This window comes from Lissotriton vulgaris, chromosome 1_1, assembly GCF_964263255.1.
Source record: "Lissotriton vulgaris chromosome 1_1, aLisVul1.2, whole genome shotgun sequence".
Classification (NCBI taxonomy): domain Eukaryota; kingdom Metazoa; phylum Chordata; class Amphibia; order Caudata; family Salamandridae; genus Lissotriton; species Lissotriton vulgaris.
The window spans coordinates 548,587,688-548,609,852 of record NC_141685.1 but is presented as its reverse complement, the minus strand read 5'-3'; the positions used below and the strand labels follow the sequence as shown (position 1 = coordinate 548,609,852).

The following is a 22,165-nucleotide window of genomic DNA, read 5'->3' as shown; positions in this document are numbered from 1 at the left end:
ACGATACACTAAACCTTGACTGCGCAATGTTCAAGACAAACATTACACAATGAAACTTATTGAGGAAAATTAGACAACTTCCCTGTAATTGGGCGTAGTTGCAGTGAAAGAGCCCGGTGAGCAAAACCAAAAGGAACAGTAAACGTTCTGAGGAAAAATCAGACCACTTTCTCCCAACAATGAGGCATAGTTGCAGCGAGGCATTGGAGCGAGCTGCAGGAAAAGCGTGATCCGGAAGCTTTGATGAAAATTGACCGGAGTCGATTACTAGATGCTCTGGAAAGTTAGAACAGCCACTCCAGTGACTGCTGGGGACCGTAATTTCCTGTCCGGTGAAAGGAACCTCCAGCGGTCGTCCTGCGAATGCAGAATTGTCCCTCTTTTCAATGTCCCAGCCGTTTTCTAGCTGCTGACTCAGCATCTAACCACTTGCCAGATCCTGTAAGTACCATACAACGGTGCCCATATCTCCTGCTGTACAACGGTGCCAATATCTCCAGCCTGGCACAACATGCTCCAGTTAGGCACACAACATAACACAAATGTCAACAAGAGTAAGCTCGATACGCTTCCGCAAGCCCGCCTGATGAGTAGATATCCTCATATATATCATGTAAAGACAAAAGCTAGAAGGGGAATGTTTCACTTGTCCCCTGCACAACTAGTCGTCACCAGTGTTGTAATTTAGAATGACACAAGACAGGGACCCACACTTATTCTCAAACGACATCCATATCATTTCTCCACAAGAGGATTTTCCAAATGACATTAGGTAGGTACCAACTGTCCTAACTGTCAACAATCCAACGTTCTAAGGAAGATGATAGACACAATAACAGGAGGGGGAAAAGTAGGATGTACCACTGTGACTAAATATACATGAAATGTATATAATCAATGAGTACATTTGACCATAAGCTATATTAATATTAAAAGAAATAAAATATAGCAGTGGCATATTTCAGTTGTCTAGTAATGTGGATAAGTCAATGGAGGTGTTGATGTTATGTTATGTTATGTTATGTTAAATTTAGCTTATAAAGCGCACGTACGCCCGTAGGCTTCATGGCGCTGTAGGAAGATTTCAGAGCATAACACAACAACAGGAGTTGATGATTGGTAGAAGTCCTTTAGCAAAAGCACGGTGGGGCTAGGGTCAAATCGAGCCTGCGAGTGGATGGTCTTCTTGGTAGCAGTGATTTCGACAATGATGATAGCAAGCCATGAGGTTCACGGATTGATTTGGGGCCAAGGGGTACAGACACATTCCCACAATGGAGGTCGAAAGAGAGTAAAAAACTCCGATTAGGATTCAGCAGCTTCCGCTTGCGCCTTTCTTTCGGCTTCATGTTTCTGCTTCATGAGGCACTTTCGGGCATTCCCAAAGCCCTTGGCAACCTCCTTGCATTTCCTTGGCACAGTTCTGGATGTAGCTGTTCCCTTCCCGCTGATGGCAGGCTTGCATCCTCTGCTGGACTATCTGCACTATCGCCTGGTCAACTTTATGGTCTAGTCTACATTGCATCTCTGCTTCAAAATGCCATAGGTAATCCTTCTCCTCACGCTCAGTCAGATCTGGACGCGGCGGTACTGGCGGTGATATTAGTAATACCTGTTCTTTTCACGCTGGCGGTAAATCAAATCCCTGAAAAATTTCACTGGCACATCTACAGCATAGTGATAGGCCCCGACCAACAGCAATGTGGGGTTCGGCAGCGACGTCTCCGGCTTGATGTCCGGGGTGCGAGGAGGCGGCTCCTTGTACACATCTTTAGCCACCTTGTCTGGCATCTTCTATGCACAGTCTGTCAGGGCCGCTGAAAGTGGCAGGAGGTGCATTGAAATCTTTGATAATGGCAAAGATTTCCTTGCTGCTGGTGTTATTTTCAAGAGCTGTGCGCTTGGTGTTCCGTATCTGTTGATGGTAGTGTTTTGGGGCTGATTTGAAGATGCCTTTTTCTGTGATGTCATGAATTCTCCATTTGCACTCTAATTACTTGCAGTGATGTTTCGTCAGTCTGAGTTCCTCTGTGTACCAGCAGAGCAGGCCTGCGGTTGAGCTCTGCCATTGGATTGTGCTTTAGGGGAGCCAAGGTGTCAGTGCATGCGATGATCCAGCTGTTTATTTTTTGATAGGTTTCCGCAAGTCGCTTGTGTGCTAGGGCATTCAGAGGGCGGAGGCACAATTTTCTTCAGTGATGCTTTTCCAGCTGTGGCATGCGGTTCGATGGTAGTGGTTCAGTAATTGGCCGTTATGTGTAGTCTGAAAAAGACATGGGCGTGGTCTGTGTTACTGATTGAGGAGAAAATCTGATCCAAAGGTGTCCACGGTATGGGTGAGTTCTCTAACTTGCTTGGAAAGGCCAAGATTTGCAAGGTTTTGTAGCAGGGCCATAGAGTTGGGATCAGAGCAGTCTTGTAGGTGAAAATTAAGATCTCAAAGTAGAATGAAGGTGAAGACACTGATAATGAGCGGTACAACAAAGTAAGCGATGTCACTGGAGAAATTAGTGCATGGTCTGTATCTAAGGGTTCCGCCTCGGGAGAAGTTGGCTATGATGTGTATCTTGAACATGAGTTGTTCCTCCATGTAGCTGGTGGTTGTGTCAGTGTTGATGGTTTAGCTGATGGTATCTTTGAATATGATGGCAACTCCACCTCTGGGCTTGTGCTAATGGTCTTGCCTAAGGATTTTGTACCTGGCGGGGATAGCTGTAGCGGTGTCTTGTACGAAGGGTGGGTTTAGCCACTTTTCCATGAGACTGAGCAGTAGGTCTCATGTCTCTTTGGCGTGTTTTGTGATAAGCAGGTGCTGAAGAGTATGCACATGAGCGTGAAGTGTTTGGATGGTGTTTGGTCTGTGTGAGGGTGAGTGGGTGGCTGATTTGCGAGATTGAGCAAATTAGGTATGCTGGGTGCTGTTGGTGCAGGAGTGGACTGGGTAGGATGTGGGATAGTGCATGAGAAGATGCAGGAGGTACATGTGAATTCTGCTTTGGTGTTGTGTGGTGTGACAGCAGTACAGTGAGCGGTGGCTGGGTTTGATAGCATGGAGGGAACAGGATTCCTGGTGGTGGGCACGGACGGTCATAAATAGGTCCTGATAGGAGGGAGGAAAACGGGGTACTTTGCAGGTGGGCCGTGTGAAATCCTTTTGCTTGGCTTTTTTTTTTTTTAAAGATAGTTTTAGCAAAAAATCCATTGATGGCACTTCCTGTGCAGGTGGGAAAACGTCAAATGATGTCATTTTGCTTGGCTTTTTCTATTAAATGTGTAGTGGTAAACCCATTGATGCCACTAACCGTGCAGAGGGATGATGGGAAATCCAGTTATGTCACTTCTGTGCAGGGGAGCAATAGGAAAACTTCTTTTTAGAGGCAACCGTGATACAATGTTACTGCGGCCATGATCTCTTACAGAATATACATAGAATTTTCATAGTAGGAGTTCTTGATAAAGTTAGACTGGATAGAAGAAGGAATCCAGAGTTAAAAATGTTTTTAAGGTACACCCAAAGGCATTTCTTTTAAAAATTAAATGTGGGTTTAAAAAAAGTAGAGAAGAATGTTTAATGAGTACTATGATTGTTGTATCCCAATGACTTGCCAACATGTTTTGACCTGCAGACCTTCTTCAGGGCTGAGATTAATGTCTTATCTATCTAGCTACTACATGTGCTCATGCATACAGAGCCCGAATAGGCAAGTCTTGTCATACCTCACTAGGAGGAAAGATCACGGCGATGCAACCAAAAATAATATATAAGGATAATAAATAACATCTTACATATACATACACCTCTGTTGTGAAAAAACAGTAAGATGGTGGTGTTTCCATAGTGATGTGCCGACTGTAAATCAACATCGCACGCTTTGGGAAAGTGGATACAAGCACTTTCTGTTATTCAACTTCCCATAACTAAGGATATTGTGTATCCTGCTCATAACTGGGGAAGCACCCTCTGTCGCACTGATTTAAAAGATAGTTAGTCTATTCTTCATAATGGTCCGGCTTAGGTGAGTGAAAATATGATGTACATACACTGCATACTTGTTAGTACCACATGCTTCGCTCAATCCATTTTTCATGGTAATGTGGTTACTATCCTGTATATATACACTCGGTCAGGGTTGTGGTAGTTGCCATAATAAATATCTATCATTGCACATGCCGTTGATTTTCTAAGGTAAGAAAGCCTATGAAGAGGTATCTCGCACCCGTCAACACGGCCTGGCTTTTAATTTCTGTCATACGGCTGAGAAGCACATCTTCGTGGCAGTAATTGTATCCGGGCTTCTGTGGTTATACCACTTGCATATATCATCCATACTACTTCTTTCCCCAAGAGGTTGTTCCAGTCTTTATACCTAGTATTTGTCCTCCTTCTGCCGTAATGGTGTCTGGCGGTCAGGTAGAATGGGAGTTTATATGTGCTTGGCATGAATGTCTCCCCTTCTAGTTTACCACTTTGCATGACACCACGCATTAGCATTCAGTGTGTGATGTCATTGGGCACGGTGCCACATTGGAACTTAGGGAAAGTGGTCCCCGACATTAGCACGTTCCAGTGGCGGCCTTATTGTGTGTCATTATGCTATATACATGAAGGCGAACAATGGGAGTACTAAAGAAACGAAAAAAAAAATCCAAGCTCCTCCCTGTGTCTGCCATGTCCGGGGATCCAACTATTGCAGACAGTTAACACCGGATAGAATATTCCATCTGCAAGATGTATGAAAGTGTTGAAAGCGTAGAGAATTTTACAAGGAGAGTCAGGTCCTGAATGTCCAGAATCATGAGGTTATATCCCCATCCAAATTGTGCAGCTTAAATTATTATAAAGCAAGTATACTTTTTATACAGATATTGGTCTTCTTGAAACTCAGACCAAGGAATCTCATCATTGAGACCTTGGTAGTGAGTTCCAAGGCGATAGATCCATGTTGTTATGTTATGTTATATTATATGTAGGCTATCTGGTTTTAGGTTTAAACCTATAATAACTGATAAAACCCCACCAAAAGGAAAATAGCCATCACTGGTGTAAACATATAAACACTGAAAAAACACCTTTGCAACCACAAACCAAGTGTCCTTCAAAGAAAGGAAAATATGAGGGAAAGAGTAATTTTTATTTCTTCCTGAAGGGGCCAATACAATGTAATTTTCTTATACAAGGTAGCATCAATAAGGACAGGGCTAACATTACTCTGCTTGAGTTGTGTTTGTATAGGGAGGTCAATAAAACATTGTCTCTTCTTCCATCTGCTTTTTTCCGTTTTGTGGTCTTTGTTCTAAAGATGCAGTGTTTAGATGCATGTTTTAGATCTTATTTAGTTATTTTATAAACTGTAGATAATCCGAAATATCAAAATCATATTTGATAGTGTGGCTACATTTGATTTCACTGATAGGTAAAATGGCTGGTTTCATAAGAATCTTTCCTAATATGTATCATCACATTTACCCACAGACAGAGAATAGGTGAAATCATTTGATACATCAGCCCCCTTTTCTAGTGAGTCAAGTTTTGATTGTAAGTGAATTGCCAAACACCCCAGGCTATAAACATGCAATGCAACATGTAGTGGCAGGTATATGTTAAAAGAATGTTGTCAACAAGCTTTTGAGATAGTGGTGAAAACATGACACCAGATGTTTGGTAAACATGGAACACAGTGTCACATGGAATGCTACTGAAAAAAGTTCCTACCAAGTTCAATAAAGATTGGAGTGATATTGTTTGTATTTGCAGTAATTCAGCTATGTATATGAAAAAGGTGTATGATGGCCTGTCAAAATCGATACCTGAGCTGAATGTAGATTGCTAATGACTTTGTAGTGTGTTCTGGTGCAGTAAAAATGTATTCGGACCTCATATACCCTGTGGACATGCTATCTATGCACTATCAGTGCGGAAGGCAAGCAATAGTTAAAATTAAATTAAAATTCCATGAACACCGGAAAAACACTGTTTCTGTTGTTTTTAACTGTGCGAAAATGTGTAACCACAGATAACCACTGTTTTTGTAAGGTATTGAAAAAACTGAATAAACCCCACCAGAATTTACCAAAAATAGAACCTGAAAACAGGAAAGCCTAATTATATGACTTTTATATAGCGCAAATCACCATCAGGTCTCTAAGCTCTTCTAGAGAACAGTGAGCAAGTTACTCTGGCAGAAATGTCAAGGCAGCAGCAGAGGCAGGAGTTACGCAGTTGTTAGCGTCTCTCTAAATAGATTTGTTTTAAGAGCTTCCTAAAGATGAGCAAAGCCGGTTCTTTGAGCAGGTACGCCAGCAGATCATTCCAGACCTGCAGGAGGAAAGCAGAAAACGCTCTACCCCCTTTAGATTTGGAGATGTACCTTGGTGGAGCTAACCTGCAAGCTTCAGATGATCGTAGGACCCGGCCGGGAACATACTTCATCAAGCGATCTTTTATGTAGCTGTGTGATTTTCACCCTGTGGAGGCGGAAACCGGGAGGTCCTCCTCTATTGCTTTTCTCCGGAGTGTTTTAAACTCTATGCCACTTGTAACCTTGATTGATCTAAAAAGCGTTTTATTTTATTTTAATTCAGTATTTGTCCCTTCAGCTTGATTTAAAAAGCGTTTTACCTTGCCAGATAACTTTTCTCATCTTACCGCTGCCTGGGCCACTCTCAGCTGAGTTTAGATGCTGAGAGTTCAGTCCCGGGGAGCTGAAGTTTTTACAGCAGCCATATTGGGTGTGTTTAAGCGCTCTGACGCGCTCTAGCTGCGTATAAAAGGGGACGGCCTCCCTCCGTGCAGGGAACGCGATCAGCGGACGCATCGGACTCACGCGGGAGTCATGCCAGAGTCCTGCCCGTCTGCGCCCGTCAGCGCCAAGGAGGCGCCGGCGGCCGGGCATGCTGATCAAGTCTTTACCCAACGGGTAGGTAGTTTCCCATACTCCCTACAGACATTGATTTCTGTTAAACCCCCGTCCATGCCTTACCATCATACTTTTTCTCCTGAGCGGGCTTTGGAAGCCTTGGCTTGTCAGTGCACTGGAAATCTGGCCACTCGCAATAAACACTCTAGGCCTGTCAATCGCATACCCTCTCGGTCGACTACAGAGAACAGGTTTCTGATTAATGTTAGATCGCTTATCAAAAATAACTTTGCCTTTAGGTATTTCGTCTCCGAGAGAAAACCTCTTTGTGTATTCATTACGGAGATCTTGGCTACCGACCATTCCGGACCAGACCTTTTGAACGCTATTCCGGAGGGCTACTCTTTGTCCAGAATGGACAAAGAGGCGAAGGGGGGGTGGGATTGGGATTTTACACAGAACCACAGTCCGATGCAAAACTGAGCATTTATCTTCACCCAGTGATCCCTATCAGGCCCTTTTTTTTGCCCTGACCCCTCCCCCACTATACCTTCGCTGGGATCTTGATCTATAGGCCTCCCGGTCCTAGGTCAGAATTCTGTCAAAACCTTATTAAGGTTTTTATAGCCCTATCTAGACAGACCCAACTTTACCATCTGGGGTATTTTAATTTTCATCTCGATAAGGACAATTCTACTGACACTGCCCTCCTGCTGGACTTACTTGTCTCATGCGGCCTGAGCCAGAGAGTGGATGGCTGTACCCACACAGCCGGACACACCCTGGACGGGGTCTTTACCAATGACCCTAGGGTGCAGACGGGGATTCCCCTCCTGCTCTCTTGGTCAGATCATATGGCCATTCCCTTTGATTTCACATATTCAAATTCCATTCTATCCCCGGCACACCCCAGCAAGTGGGAATTCAAAAGAAACTTGAAAGGGATAAACTGTGACACACTAGCTCCTCTGCTGTCCAACCACTGCCCGCCGCCTGTAAGGAACACACATAGTGCTGCGCTTGATCTGCACAACTCTATCCTGAAGGCAGTAGATAAACTGGCCCCTGTCAAGCCGCACTATTCTGCCAGAAAAAGCCCTTCGGCGCCCTGGTTTTCTGACACCCTCAGGTCCCTAAGGCAGGGATGCAGAAGACAGGAGAGAGCCTGGAGACTTCATTTAGATCCAGAAGAAAAGCAAAAACATAAGATCCTACTCAAAGAATATATATCTGCGGTGCTTGTGGAAAAGAAACAACACTTCTCTAAGATGACCACTTCTCTTAGCTCCACCAGGGAGTTGTTTAAAATCGTTGACTCCCTGTCAGCCCTGCAATCTCCAGACCCCATTGTGGCATCTCAGGAGCTCTGCGACCAGATATCCACTTTCTTTCAAGTAAAGATAACCGATATCTATTCTAGTCTAGAAGCTCTCAATCAGGAACTAGAACCCTCAGCTACTCCTGTCCCACTTTCCGTGGAAGAAGATCCCACTGAATTATCTCATGGCACTCTCAACAACTTCCCTCAGCTTACACTAGAACAACTTAATCTGCACCTAGACATGCTGAAGTCAGGCTCTCCCCTTGACCCCTGCCCCCTTAAGACTTTTAAGGAATGCAGAGATGTTCTTCTTCCTGCCTTCCTTGAAGTAATCAATCTCTCAATTCTGGAAGGTGCCTTTCCCACGTCCTGGAAAATGGCCATAGTTAAGCCTCTTCTTAAAAAAAAGCCTCATTGGACCCCGGTATCCTAAAAAACTTTCGGCCTATTTCCTTGCTTCCTGCCCCCCTTCCTGCAAAAATGTTAGAGGCCCATCTTAACATCAATTTGAGTGCCTTTTTGGAGAATGCTAGCCTTCTTGACCCCTCCCAACACGGTTTCCGCAGGGCTCATAGCACCGAGTCCGCTCTCACAGTTGTCACCAATAACATCCGTGCTAAGGTCGACAGTGGCCAGACTACCCTTCTGGTCCTGCTCGACCTTACAGCCGCATTTGACACCCTATCTCCCTCCATCTTAGTCAAACGCCTTAAGGAGATAGGAGTGAACGGGCTGGCGCTCAGCCTATTGAAATCATTTTTTGGATGACCGTGTACAAAGGGTCAAGCTGGGCGACTTTCTCTTGCCAGCAGAACCGGTGCAGTGTGGGGTCACTCAGGGGTCATCCCTGAGCCCCACACTCTTTAACATTTATGTGACACCGCTTGCCAGACTCGTAAGATCTTTTGGGCTGGAAGTTTTGTCCTATGCAGATGATACCCAGATCATGGTCTCACACTCTGCCGACATCACAGCCAGGAATTTCAGAAACTGCATGGAAGCAGTTGCTGGCTAGATGGTGAAGAATTTCCTCAAATTAAATGGGGGAAAAAACAGAGGTGCTGATCTTCGGAGGCAAGGAAGAGATATGGTCAATGGACTGGTGGCCTCCTGCTCTTGGGGTTTGTCCTAAGCCCTCCCAGTCCGCTCGAAATCTGGGTGTCATTTTCGACAATAAACTCTCTTTCGACAAACAGGTCAGCAGGACCACCTGTTGTGGAGCCCTTAGAACCCTGATTACGTTGGTGCACTATCTTTCCCCAGAGGCCCGGAAAACTGTTACCGTAGCACTAATCTCCTCTAGGTTAGATTATTGTAATGCACTGTACTTGGGTATCAATAAACAGCAAGTACAACGCCTGCAAGTTGTACAAAATGCAGCTGCTTGGTTTGTCGCTGACGCCCCCAGACTTTCATCAGCAACCTCCATCAGGAGGGATCTTCATTGGCTCCCTATGCAGGCCAGGATAGAGTTCAAGGTTCTTTGTCTTACTCACCGTGCCTTGTATGCCTGTGGATCGGAAGATCTCAAATCCTTGTTAACACCCTATACCCCTGGTAGGGTCCTTCGATCTGCCAACAAAAATCTTCTTGTGATCCCCAGAATCTACAAAGCCAGATGGGGCGGGGGAGGTCTTTCCACTCCCTTGTCCCCAAGATCTGGAATACTCTTCCGGCGGATATTAAAGGTCAGTCGGCTTACTCTCTCTTTCGAAAGGCCCTGAAGACCTGGTTCTTCAGGGAGACTTATCTGTAATTCCTTCCCCCTACCTCACAGCCTATACCATTGTTAGCACCTTGACGCCTATGGGCAATGTCGCGCTGGATAAATCCCTTTTCAATTCAATATACTTGGGTGCCTCACCATAGATTACCTTGTGGGCAATACAAAGGCCCTTAAACTGCGCTCTCTGTTTAATAGGCAGCTAGTGCAATTTATGTAACAGAGGGGTGGCTCGTGTCTTTCTAGGGAGTCTAAAAATGAGCCTAGCTGCATCGTTCTGTACAACCTGTAGTCTCCTGAGGAGCTTTTGGGGGAGGCCAAGGTAAAGGGCATTCCTGTGATCCAGCCTGGAGTTGACAGTGGCGGAGACGATTGACTGCAGTGAGGATATTTATAAGAGAAGAGCAAGTTTCCGTAGCTGCCTAAGTAAGCCCGTGCAGGTTCCTACATCAGTGGTAACCTGACAAGACATAGACACTTTAGAATCGATTTTCAGCCCCAGGCTTTTTACGACCGGGACTGGAGGCCAAAAGAGATCACACCATGGGATCTTACTTGTTGGAATGACAAACACTTAGGTTTTATCTGGATTTATTTTCAATTAATTGGCTTTCATCCCATTTACCGTGAACCTGAGCAGGTTTTTTGGCGACTCCTGAGCCTGACAATAGTTATTAAGCCAGACAAGAATTTGGGTGTCATCGGCATAATTGAAGACCTGGCAATCCATGTGAGTCAGGGTCTCCACCAAGGGTTGCAAATAGATGTTAAAAAGGAGATGCAGAGCCCTGGGGTACTCAGCAGGTCAGGTAGCCCAGATCCGATAACAGCTCACCCAGCTGAACTCTCTGAGTGCGGTCTGGAAAAAATTACTTTAGCCATTGATATGCTTGCCCATTAATACCCAGATTCGTGAGACGGTTCAGCAGTATGTAATGGATGACCGTATCGAATGCCGCTGACTGATCTAATAAAATCAGTGCACTCGGCTGTTTACTGTCTGCCCTAACTCTGAGCTCGTCCAAGACGGACACCATCACTAGCTCTGTGCTATGATGAGCTCTAAAACCCGCCTGTCTAACATGGAGCAGTTGATGATCCTCCAGATACCTTGAGAGTATCTTTAGTACGTGCTGGTCCAAGATCTTAGCTAAAAAGGGGAGCTGAGAGATGGGCCTATAGTTCTTTAAGGTCAGGGTATCCGCACCAGACTTTTTCAGCAGGGGGTTGACCATGGCTTCTTTCAGATTTGTTGGTAGATTACTCCAATCCAGAGACTTATTGAGTAGTCCCAAGACCTGCTTCTCCAGCCCTGGCAGGGCCATTTGAAAAATCCTCAGAGGGCAAGGGTCTGCTCAAGAGCCTGATTTTATACGATTTGCTAATGATACCAAAGTGACTGAGTCAAGGTTAGGGAATTTGGACAGCTGACTACAAAGGCAGGGAGGAGGGCTAGTCTGATCGAGGGAACTAGGATCAGTGGGGGTTCTAGCAATTTCCGAGATGATGTCCGTGACTTTCTGAAGGAAAAACTCCTGAAAAGCATCACAATCTAGGGATGTGATTGTGGGTTTTTTGACTCAGTTCCTTCAGAATGGAAAAAGTCTCTATTTGTTTATTCTTTGCCAAGACAATCCTTCCCTCATAATATTCTGCTTTCCTAGCTAAGATAGCTAATTTGTAAGTAGCAAAAAGGTCTTTGTAGGCATTTATCTCTTATCTCGTAGCTTTGTCGCCACCGCCTCTCAGCTTGACCGAGGATTTGTTTATTTTCCCTTAGTGGTTCATTGAACCATGGGGCCCCCCTTCCCTTTAGATCTGACCTTTTCTTTTCGTTATGGTGCCACTGTGTCAATGGCCTGCTGTAAATGGGTAAATAGGGCTTCACTTTCGTAGTCAAAATTGGCCCTTTTCCTACTAGGGGGCGGAATTGAGTGCAGAGTAGCTATTAGGTGATCTGCCTCAATATTTTTCAAGATTCTTACCTTCCTCCACAGAGGTAGGGGCTGCCGAAATTGGCTATCACTTGGGACCCAACATCTTAACAGCGAGTGATCAGACCAGGCACAGGGGCTGATATCCGTTATCTGTGCCCGAGGTTGTGAGGTCCAAATAAGATCAAGAGTATGACCTTTTACATGGGTAGGACTGTTAACCACTTGCTGCAGGTCCATCGAGAGCATAGCGGTCTCAAATAGACCCGCTGCGGACTCTCTCTGTGTCTTGTCCCAATGGTAGTTAAAATCCCCCACTACTAAAAGACGTTTATATCTAGAACCTATATCCGTAATTTTTTTTTTTTTAAAAGACAAATTAAAACTAGGGTTGGTCCTTGGGGGCTGATAGACTACCATGAGTGCAGTTCAGGAGGACTTAAAGGAGATTTTTACCCCCAAGATATCAGCATTGTCGCACATTTCTGCCATTATTTTAGTGGTGACCATCAGGCTCTTTTTGAAAAGGAATGCCGCCAACCCCGTGACCCTCCCCCCCTCCCGCCCCCCACTCTGGAATCCCCTGATCTATTTTGCCAAAAGGCGTCAAATTCTGTTGGAAGGGTAGCGACGATATCTGGGGTTGACATGTCCCCTAACCAAGTTTCCGTAAGCGCCATGATGTTTATGTCCCAATCTTGCAACAGGGAAAAGACCTCAAGATGGTGCTTCTGCAGAGAACGAGTATTAAGCACCGCTACCTTCAGACCCCATGCTGTAGGGGCATAGGTCTGTCCCTGAATTACCAAATGAGAAGCCCTAGCCGCCGCCTTCATACTGTTAGTCCTCAGTAGGTTTTCAGTCGACAGCCTTGCCTGCACATTATCCTCCAACATGTTATTACCCAGACTGAGGGAGCGTAATGTTTCCGCCGCATAAATCAGCAGGGGAGTTGGGGTTCCAGCCCCTGGTCCCGGCCGGGCGCAGAAGGGCTTGCCTTCGGCTGCGCGTCGGCCCCATCAGCTGATTTTAAAGCTGCGGTGGGCGAGCCAGTAGAGCGAACTAGAGCGCATCAGAAAATGGGGTCAACTGTGCTGCCGAAAGTGAGTGATACAGCCTTGACAGTCACCCTAAACTCCCTCCACACAATCAGCACTCTAGAGCTACGGTGGGCCCGGGAGAGAGGATCGGCATGCGGCAGGTGAGCAAGTTTGTAATGCCCCCAACAGTTTAAAAAAAAGCAAGTTTGAAATACCCCCAACAGTTTAGAAAAGGCAGGTTTGTAATGCCCCAACAGTTTTAGAGTCACCATAAGATAACACACACACGTTTAAAATTAGGCTTTTTTTCAAAAATACACAAGCACGAGAGCCGTCAGCGTATTCCGCTATCCGGCGCTACCTGTGCCGCTGTTCACATTTGGGTATACAAAAGATGATGGACGGAGCGTTTGAGCAAATCAAACACTCACCCCAGTCAACTGATCTGGGTTTACTCCATCACCATTCTTTAGCTCATTCAGCCACCCCAGTTCAGACATGGCCATATGCAAATCAGTTTGACCCTGTGCCTCATGGGAACAGTCCAGCCCGAACTGCCAAGTCATGTCTTCCCTGGACCGGAAACCAGCATCCTGGGACCGGTTTCTTATTCATAATCCTCAACCGGCTGGCTATCTTGAATCCAGTGGCCAAGTGAGCAAGGGACTCCCGTCTGAGCATACCCTGCCAACTTAGGGCGAACAAAGCGATACAAAAGGGGATGATGGACGGAGCGTTTGAGCAAATGAAACACTCACCCCCAGTCAACTGATCTGGGTTTAATCCATCACCATTCTTTGGCTTACTCAGCCACCCCAGTTCAGACATGGCCTTATGCAAATCAGTCTGACCCTGTGCCTCATGGGAACAGTCCAGCCCGAACTGCCAAGTCATGTCTTCCCTGGACTGCAAACCAGCATCCTGGGACCGGTTTCAGATTCATAATCCTCATCAGCCAGGCTATCTTGAATCCAGTGGCCACATTTGAGCAATGCGGAGTTCATATTATGGCATGCCGGTGATAAGTACTATCACATACTGTTCTAGAGTGTTTTCATTATGTCTAGTGTCGGCAAAATGTTTTGTTAGGTTGGGCCTAGTTTTATTGTTTTTTTTTATTTCTGATTGTACTGCTAGATTCATTGGTGCATGTCTTACCCTTCCTAGATTTTATTCCAGTGTATTTAAACTTCTAGGGGCATTAGATGATAAATATGAGATTCACTAAGTTACAGTTTGTGTAATACCCAGAGTGGTGTTAGGCCTACATCAATTTCTGTGGCCCTTCTTGTAAGGGTGTAGCCATTGCATTTACTGCAGCGAAAATAGCCAGTGACTGAAAGGAGGTTCCACAGAAATCTTTCAGTTCTTTTCTTCATCATTGATTTCAGTCTATTCTGCGTCGGACTAGCTTGTAGGCTCCTTCTTTTCTAGAAGGAGATAATGGATTTGGTATGGTCTAGAGTACCTGTAGTTAAAAATCAGTTTTTTGTTGATTTTTTTTAAGTGATTAGAAAAAGGACTGTATGTGAAACGCAGATTAGTTCATCAACTGGATTATTTTCAAAGGTTTGTAAAAGATATTTCCGATTGTTTTCAAGCAGTTATTTTCTATCTTTATAGGTAATCTTAGTAGGTTATTTTTCCAGAAGCTTGGTGGTTAAATAATTTCCATGTTTCTCACATTTGACCCTGTCAGTTGCAGTTCCTTCTCAATCTCAAAAATTGTCCATACGGTAAGGTTTTCTTGAGAGGTTGGAGATGACAACTGCCAAATCGTATTAGGCTGTTTTGATTTGTTGTTTGTAGTACATTTCTGATTGAAGTTATCGCCCCCACACACACATCTTCAAATCTAAGAAAGAGTTCTTTGCGTTTAAAGATAAAAGTGAATTTCAAAAAATCATTATTCTTATTCCGCCAATTAGCAAAATCCTGTGGAAAAGATTAATTCCTGTTCCAAGTGACAAAGGTGTAGTATATCACAAGGGGAACCCCGGGTGCCCCTGGGGTCCGGTGTCCATGTTTACTATGTATACAGTGTGCGGTGGGGGTCATTTAACATGTAGGACACCCTACAGGCCGTTAGGAGTCCACCAATCAATGTATTATTATGATAACCCAGTAATGATGTATTACTTCAACTATATACAAAAGAACATGAGACTGAGAGGGTTCCTGTTACTGGTATGTATTACACAGACTATATGCAGTAGTCAGTGCGGCAGTGAACACAAGTACAGATGATGCATTACTCGGCTAGGTGAATAAACACATATAACAAATGCACAAGACACTGTACAAAGCTCCTAGTTCCGTACATGGTTTTAGATATACATGTTAGGATGTTGTGGATCAATCCTGAATTCCTATTGGTCACACTGAATCTGGGAACCAAGGTGGAAAATATTTTGTTGTTTCAACCCTAAATGAGTAAAGGGATCATTTCAGGACTAAGTCATCTGGCTCAGAACCTACATAAAAATGGAGACAGAAACCCAGAACCAATGATCAGTCCAATTACACTTCATCTACAGATGTATCGGACCATATTGTGAGTTCACAGGGTCTCCAAAACCCTCACCAATTGTTTATACTTGTTCAGTCAACTCCACTGACACCATAACCAATCTGAAGTATGCCTGTCACAAATTCAGACGTGTACTTGGATTATTCGTGCACCTGTGGTCACTCACCAAAGGTATTATTACTGTCACCAATGATGTATGGTTGCTCACCGTAGAACCATCACATGTGGAACCAACCAGTGCTTTCTATATCCACCTGGATATGTATCCCAACTCAGGTTATTCCAATCACGACTGTGCAGTGTACAGGTCCACACTGGTGAATAGAGATCTACAAGTCCCTAGTTATCCTGTCACATTAATATTGTTGTTATGGACATCTGAATGAGTGTGTCGTAAAGAAGACCGACATCAGGTAAGTTCTTGATGATTTAATCAGCCTTTAATTGGACTGCCAAGCACAGTCACAAATTCATGTCACATTCAGGAGCAACTGCCATCATTAGAATCTTAGAACAAGACAGAGCTTCTCCATAGAACACCCCCAGTACAAGATTCTAATCATGCAGCCTTGCAACAAGCAGAGGTAAGTACAACATAGGATACAAAAGGTTTTCCCTTTAGAAAATGAAAGACAAAAGGAAATGAAAGTAATAATGAAAAATAAAGGAAAATAAAGATAAGGAAAGAGCTGAGAAAAGAAAGGTAAAGAAAAGAATAATAACCACAGAGAAAAGAAATACAGTCCTAAAACCAACACTGCCAAACAAAGAGTATTGCTCAAATAGGATAAACTAGAGCTTTAGACTCTATACCTATGAGGAATTTTGGATTCACGAACACTACGCCTCAGGACAAGTTGTCCCGCACATTCTCCATCACTTTTACACATGTTTCTGTTCAGTGAACTATCAGTCTGACGCCTCAGGACAAGTTGTCCCATACAATCTTCATCACATTTACTTGTATTTCTGTTAAGTAAATTATCAGACTGATAAGTTTTCACTAAGCGTCTCTGGTTCCACCAGTGCCCATTGATGAGATTGACAGAGTTTCCTGTAACATCACTGACTTTGATCGGTAGGCAAAATTTTGAAGATCCCTTCTTCACATGTGTGGGTTTCTTGATGGAAACATAATCACCAGGGTTTATGTCCACCACTTTAACACTCTTCTTAGAATTAAAATACACTTTTTGTTTACTCTGTATACGTTCTACTTGATCCCGGACATCCTCCTCATTCCATTGTTTCACTTTGATCCACTTACTCATCCAACCTGGACAAGACAAGTTGGAAGCTCTACGACCACGTAATAGTTCAAAAGTTGAAATGCCTGTAGTAGAGAGGGGAGTAATTTGATAAAACCAAAGCATACTCCTCGCTGAACTGCTTACCACACTTTTGTTCAACAGAGCCCATTGTATGCACCCTCCCAAAACCCTGTTCATACGTTCTACCAAACCGTTGGTTTGTGGGTGGTACAATGAACTTCTGAGATGCTTTATACCACACTTAGATAATCCTCAACTTCAGCAGCAACAAAATATGTTCCATTTTCAGTCACGAAGAATTCTGGGAACCCCTCCTTCAAAAACACATCACTGAGGAATTCAACCACCGTTCTTGCACACACTTCTCTCACAAACTTGACTTCTGGCCATTTAATAATAATAATCCATAAGGACCAAAGCAAACTTGGACGATGAATCAAGAGCATGGAAAGTCCCCACAATGTCGTACCCTAATTTAATCCAAGGTGCCAAAGGAAATTCTAAAGGTGATAAGGGTGGAGTGCTCAACTTAACAATTTGATCACAACTCGAGCAAATTACTCATGACTTGACGAAATCATCAATTTCTCTGTCCATTGAAGGCCGCCAAAATGAAAGCTGCACTATTTTTTTGTTAATGTAGCACCTAAGTGTCCCTCATGTGCACATTTTACCAATCTTCCTCTTAAAGCAAGAGGAGGGACAAGCCTGTCACCTCTCAACACCAATCCACTTTCAATGGTAAGCTCACCTGCCACTTGAAGATATGTCTTAAACTCAAAACTCAGACTCCTTTCTTTAGGCCAACCTTCCTTGATGAATTTCATGACCTTCCCTAAAGACACATCATTAAAAAGAGCCTGACTCCATTCATTCTCAGACACAGCACATAACTGAGGAATGTCTACAGCAGCTATCAAAAACTCTTCTTTATCTTCCTCATCCATGTTTGATTTGTCCTCAACAGTGTCAGAGGAACGAGATAAGAAATCTGCACACCCATTCCTGCTTCCTGGAATATATTCAGCAGAAAAATCAAATTGCAACAATTTTGATGATAAACCTGCAATTCTGGGTGTGAAACTTCTCACATTCTTTCCACTGAGGATGAAGATCAAAGGTTTATGATCCGTCTTGAGACAGAACTTCCTCCAAAGAAAATTCCTAAACTTCATGATAGCCCACCAACAAGCTAATAATTCCTTCTCAATAACTGAGTACTTTATCTCAGCCAGTGATAATACTCTCTAGGCACACCCAATGGTATTGAACTCTTTTATTTTTTGAGAGAGAAAGAACTGCACCCAGTCCAACATTGCTTGCGTCTACTGTAAGAGTGCACATGAGAGAGGGGTCATAATGCTTTAAAATCGTGGAGAACTAAGTTGTTGTTTCACCCAGTCAAAAACATCCTGACATTCTTTGTTCCACTCAAATTCAACACCCTTCATCAGCATGCGTGATAGTGGTCTTAGTCTACTAGCAAAATATTGAATAAATCTCGAGTAAAACTCGCATAACCCAAGGAAAGATTTGAGGGTGCTTTTGCCAGAAGGAGCTTTTGCTTTGATAATGGAATCAACAAGGCTGTTCTTAGGAAGTATACCCTTTTGGTTAACTAAATGGCCTAAATAGTCACTTGTTGCAAAGACACACTTGTCTCTGCGCAAAACATCCCCATTTGTTTGAAATCTTGATAACACTTCTTTCAATATGACTTCGTGTGAAATTCTATCAGGAGCAAAAATAAGAACATCGTCCTGAAACACAGAATGACCATCAATTCCCTTCAACATATTAGACATGAGACGTTGGAAAACGGATGCCGCTGAGGCGAGCCCAAATGGCATACGTACATATTGGAGAGTTCCAAATGGAGAAACAAATGCGGTGAAAGGTCTGGACTCTTGTGCCAATTCTACCTGGTGGTAGGTAGATGCCAAGTCCAACTTAGTGAAAAAATTTGGCATCTTTCAAATTTGTCTAACTCATTTATGTTTGGAAGTGGATGTGAGTCAACCCATATTTCTTTATTGAGGCAGCAAAGGTCCACACAGACCCTTAGTTCTCCATTCTGTTTTCTTGCCACAACTAATGGAGACAACCACAGGGATGACTCCACTGGTTCAATTATACCCTTAGTGCATAATGTATCACGTTCTTTTTCAAGGTCCTGTCTAATACTGAAAGGAACATTCCTAAGTTTGTTTCACAGGACAAGCACCATCTTTTACAATAATCTTGTGTTGGAAATCTCCTATTTTCCCCAATTCACCAGAGAACACATGTGGATAATCATTGATTAAGCTTTCCAGATCAGGACTGTCTCTTATAGCAAGTACTTGGTTTTTGGTACCAGGCCTGAGTACCATCCCAAATAAGCCCTTGTGAAACCAGCCTAAAATGTTTAGCCCTTTTCGCGCAACATAAATCTTTCCAAATTTTTTCCTTCCCTTAAATTCCATAATCTTTTACGTACCCAGAAAGATTGATCTCACGTCAATCATAAGAGACAGCTTTCCGGTCTGGAGGAAGAAGAATTCTATTTGGCCATGTTGTATGATAGAGTTCTAGAGTAATCATTGAGATGCGTGCTCCAGAGTTAACTAGAAGATTAAGCACACGATCTCCTACTTGGATTTCTACATAAGGATCAACAGATAAATCTGTATCACCTGTAATAACCCCATCATCTTGAACTACAACCACCATATTGCTAAGGTCTTTAGTAATAGACTCTTCATCATCTCGCAATGTGTCTTCATCAACTACACATTTTACAGGAAAGGGTTTTGGATTAAACCTACTTTTACCTGTTTGGCATACCTTCGCAAAATGTTCCATTTTGTTACAAATTTTGCATGTTACAAACCTTGCTGGACACTTGCTGTTAGGACTATGTGGTTTATATCCACACCTAAAACAGATGTTTGTTTTTGAAAAAAAAGAATTTTGTGTTTCAACTGACTGTTGTCCATCCGACGCTTTGTTGTGAGACACTTTAGGTTCTTTCACCTTTACAGCAGTAATAGCTTCACTTCTTTTTTCATCCAATTCTTTTACAGAGATCTGGGACGTTTCAATGGTTTTCGCTACTATAATAGTTTCTTCTAAGGTTGCATTCCCCATTGACAATAGTTTTTGTTTGATGGCTTTATCTGTACACTTAAATATAAATTGGTCCTGCACAAGTTGATCTGCAAAATTCTCAAATTGACAGTCTGACGCAAGACTTCTTAGAGCTGTGATATAGTTATCAACAGCTTCGCCTGTGTTTTGTGCACGCAAAAATAACTTGTGACGAAGAACTTCTAAGCTGGCTTTTACATCGAAACTTGTCTGCAATTTTTTGATTGTTTCTTGATATTCATCAAGAGGATCACCATCAACTTGAACAGGATTGGGAAGATGTTTTAAAATGTCCCTGCCTTCATAACCTAGGAGTGTAGTAAGATATACTTCTTACGTTCAGCACGAAATCTCATAGCACCAATTGCGCCAAGGTAGGTCTCAATGCCATCAAACCACTTTCTCCATTTAATGGGCTGGTCTCCTGGTGTTTCCAAAAATGGTGTGGGTGGAGAAACAGCCTGCATTGTCATAAGAAATGAATAGAATGGAGAAGAAAAACAATAAAAATATTTTATTGGTATAGCAATATATACCTTCCTGATAACGAGTGTAAGTGACTTCAAATTAAATGCCACACATGAAATATCTGTAATCTGTAAAAGATTCTTGTGAAACAAATATTAAGCAAAAAAAAAATACTAAACACATAACTTCTATAATTTCCTGTGATAGTTGTGAAATGTACTCATTTTTCATTTAACTATGTTAAATAATTTCATTTCCTCTCATTAAAGTTATTTCATAAGAACATTTTATTTTGCAGCCCCTTTTTTCCTGACTGACATGTTGCCGCTCCATTTGTTTATTTTTGACGTGTTAAGCAAGTTCTTTTCCAAAAAAACGTCTGGAGACAATTGTCTTTATGACGCTGTCTTGTTGAAACTCTGAACTGTGTTGAAGGGAAGTCTTTATGACGTTCTCTCTTGACAACCCTTCTGCGTTTCACTGATGAAACGCAAACGTGCCTGCGTGCTGTGTCACACGTACGTTGTGACTCGTCCGTTTTTTCAGGTGCTGGAACGCATGCTGATGTTATGCGTTCCAGCACCACTATCCTTCTTTCCAGTTTTGCTCCGTTCGCATTATTTCTCCAACCCTAATACCAGCAGCATCCGTCCAAACACAGGCACCCGCAGCTTACCGCCTGATGGAAATCGAGATCCCCTGTGTCACACCACCTCTCCGACTCATCAGTGTTAAGGCTTACGTGCTCAGCAGCAGTCGCTCTTATTTTTCATCTTCCTGCCACTTTTTTCGACACATTGCCGACACTGTTGATGATTTCAAGATGATCGTTTCTGCTTTCCACCCGCTCTTCTTTTGCAGAGGCACCGATTTTTCACAACTGCTTTGTGGGTTCGTGTGGGCACTCCAGCACCTGTCGCCAAAAAGATGTCGTAAAGAAGACAGACATCAGGTAAGTTCTTGATGATTTAATCAGCCTTTAACTGGACTGCCAAGCAGAGTCACAACTTCATGTCACATTCAGGAGCAACTGTCATCATTAGAATCTTAGAACAAGACAGAGCTTCTCCATGGAACACCCCCAGTACAGGGTTCTAATCTTGCAGCCTTGCAACAAGCAGAGGCAGGTACAACATAGGATACTACAGAGTGTCAATCCACCATCAGCATGCTCTTACTGTACGTGTGCCAAAACCAATAATAATCACCCCTCCTGTTGGGGTTAACCAGATGGGGCACATCGTGTGAAAGTCAACCCTTACCATACACAATTTGTGTGCTCATTCAGTCGTCGCATATAAGTACCCAATTGTTAAGAAGTGTATACGAGCCCGTATCACGTTCTCAGTGCCTCCTATTTACGTGGTCACAGCAACACTCTTATCATATCATGTGTTGCGCTGCGAAACACAAAATGTCCTAATGTCACACTTGTGCTTAATAGACCAACACCATGCAACAATCAATAGAGCCCTGCTAGGGCTGTCTTACTTAGACTTCAATTAAGATATTGCGGCCACTTTGTAAAATTCTTCAAAATTCACTTTCCAGTAATCCTGCTTAAAAAAAATTACAAATCCGCAATCCTGTCTGACCACATACTCAGTCAGGGAATTGGACCATGCCCATAGTATGTTCACAACTAAGTGTAGTGAACTCCATCTGCCGGAGGATGCCTCCAACTCATGCTGCATGAAGAAGCTGCAGCTGACTCTAGTAGGGAAAGGACACTCACTTAGATAAGCCACCAGACATCCAGCCATGGCTACCATCTTGGGTGAGGAAGACCCATATCTGACCTAGTGATAAGGTTCTGTGAATCCAATAAACATCCATTCCTATTCAACAGAGTGGAGTGTCATGGAGTAGCGAAGAGTGGCATAGAATGAAGT

General features: G+C 43.4%; 1 protein-coding gene and 1 pseudogene across 2 annotated transcripts in view; one reads left to right on the top strand and one right to left on the bottom strand.

Annotated features, from left to right (window-relative positions):
* Window positions 1-22,165, top strand: part of BRDT (bromodomain testis associated) — a 2,469,968-nt gene that overhangs the window by 289,212 nt on the left and 2,158,591 nt on the right. The gene's annotated exons all lie outside the window — the stretch shown is intronic.
* LOC147747466 (NADH dehydrogenase [ubiquinone] 1 beta subcomplex subunit 10 pseudogene) lies at window positions 1,306-1,814 on the bottom strand (annotated as a pseudogene).